This window comes from Penaeus monodon, chromosome 5 (assembly GCF_015228065.2).
Source record: "Penaeus monodon isolate SGIC_2016 chromosome 5, NSTDA_Pmon_1, whole genome shotgun sequence".
NCBI classification, from domain to species: domain Eukaryota; kingdom Metazoa; phylum Arthropoda; class Malacostraca; order Decapoda; family Penaeidae; genus Penaeus; species Penaeus monodon.
In genome coordinates, this window is record NC_051390.1 from 23,872,515 (window position 1) to 23,875,014 (window position 2,500).

The window sequence follows — 2,500 nt, forward strand, 5'->3', positions numbered from 1 at the left end:
ATATATATATATATAATATATATATATATATATATAATATTATATATATGTATATAATATATGTATATATATATAGGGTATATATTATGTAATATATATTTTTAAAATATATATGTAATATATTATATTTTATTTTATATATATGTGTATATATTATATATATGTGTATATATTATATATGTGTATATTATATATATGTGTGTATATATATATATGTGTGTATATATATAATATATATAAAATTATATATATTATATATTATATATAAAATTATATATATATATATATAATGTATGTATATATATATTATGGAAATTGAAAAAACGGGCTCCATCTTATGTGTAGTTGTAGAATATATTTTAGATATTCTGGAAAAAAGTAATAACCTGTGAACCGTACCACAGACAGTCAAAAAAGAAAAATTAATTTTTTAAAAGGACTTGCATTCATGCGTGCTAGGGTTACATTCCTAAATACCTCATAAAGGGTCATAATTCTCAAATGCATGCTGTGGATGTTGCTAGTAGTATTTGAAAGTTAGGCTACAATTATTGTGGTAAAATTTTTGCTGGTTACACTTTCCATTCTTTACAGTACTGCATCCGTCTCTGCTTTCCTAGCCATGAAATTTACCTCTAATGAAGTCATTCTCTTAACATGTTGAAGGAACCAATTTCCATTTTGCTTAAATTGCACTTGATATAATATAATTTTCACACTTCCTTATCAGCAGCACCAGAACATTCTGGAAGGCATTTTTGCTCTTGTCAGTTGAGCAAATGATCAATTCATTGGTGGGGAATATCAGAGAGAGCAGTGACAAACATACTCTCTTAAAGCTTGTATAACACTCTTCATTGGAACCATCATAACACCTGGGAGTGCTTGTAACCGCTGTTTGGAGGGGACCTATGATTAAGATCTGCTCTTAACCCGTTACTGCTGGGCCATGCATATAACTGTCATACAAACCACTCGATGTGCTGGGTATGGCTATACGCGCGGCGATGCACTAGAGTGTGTCGAGAGGGAAATTCCACTATAGTGGACTCCTGCTCCAAACGGCAAGATGGTTGCCAGAGTCTGTGACGCTGAAATTTCTAATTCAGTCATCTAATGGTTAAAAGTGGAAAATGCAGCCAAACACACAAGTTACATTAACAAAGACAGCCGCACAAAGACTTTTGCTGCCCAGTCCCTCAAGATACCCACATTCAGGTCACTTCCCTCATAGTTTTTCAAATATATTTTTATGTTGTCAAGTACTGCATGTATTTAATAGTTATACATATTTTCTATTATCTTATGTGTTTCACAGTTTCAAGATTTGTTAATGTTTTCTTAATTTCCACAGTACTTTTTGATCTCACACCTGCATCAGTATGTCCCATTATTTGGGTGTGCAAGTGCATTTGCTTATATGTGTATCTAGAGCAGGCTTGGGTTCATGTACAAATGTTTAAACTTGAAATTATACTTTAGTACAAGACTTTAAGGTTTTGTACTTTGACTTGTCCATATGGAAGAAATCTATGTACCATTTTCTTAACTCTGCTGTCACAATGTAATACTAAGGGATGGCTGCCACCATAGTTGTTTAACAGGACAGCATTGCAATAGGGGATTCCTTGGGCTGGTACAAGTGTCACATGAGGGATTGGGCTTTGAGAAAAATAGAGTCAAATCGAAAGCTTTCCAAGGAAAAATGGACTCCAAGGACAAAAGAACAGAAGGCACCATGGCAGAAGGCAGGGGAGGGGCACTGAATAGGTGGGGGCTCAGGAAAACAACACTCGAAGATGGGACAGAAATTTTATGGGGCCTTATCTTACAGCAACATAGCTTGGGGGATGTGGGATTGCTGATTGAGAGGTGGCTGGGATGGACTTTCTCCTATGTTTGTCTTCTTTGTCTTTGCAACACCACACAGCCACTATGATTGCACACTGTCAATTCAGTAGATATTTCCAATTAGTCCTATATCTAATTATTATATATGCTGCACCAGAACTCTCACACACAAAAAAATACATCATAACAGACATAGCCTATACAAATGCAAATATGCAAACATAGAAACACACATGTACACGTACACACACACACACACACACACACACACACACACACACACACACACACACACACACACACACACACACACACACACACACACACACACACACACACACACACACACACACACACACACACTCTCAGGTACGCACATACATACACGCACACACTCTCACCCCCCCCCCCCCTCTCTCTCTCTCTCTCTCCTCTCTCTCTCTCTCTCTCTCTCTCTCTCTCTCTCTCTCTCTCTCTCATCTCTCTCTCCCTCTCCCTCTCCCTCCCTCTCCCTCTCCCTCCTTTTATTTAATTTTAGTGTGTCAGGGTTTTACATTTTATTATTTATATTATTTTCCGTAGCAGTTTTGTTGATGTGGAATATTTGCCATGGTAAGTAGAAGCCTTGTGTGCATATGTTAATGGTGAA

At 36.2% G+C, this 2,500-nt stretch overlaps 1 protein-coding gene across 3 annotated transcripts in view; it reads left to right on the forward strand.

Moving 5' to 3' along the window:
* Positions 1–2,500, forward strand: part of LOC119573126 (double-stranded RNA-specific editase 1-like) — a 34,598-nt gene that overhangs the window by 17,053 nt on the left and 15,045 nt on the right. The window lies entirely within an intron of this gene.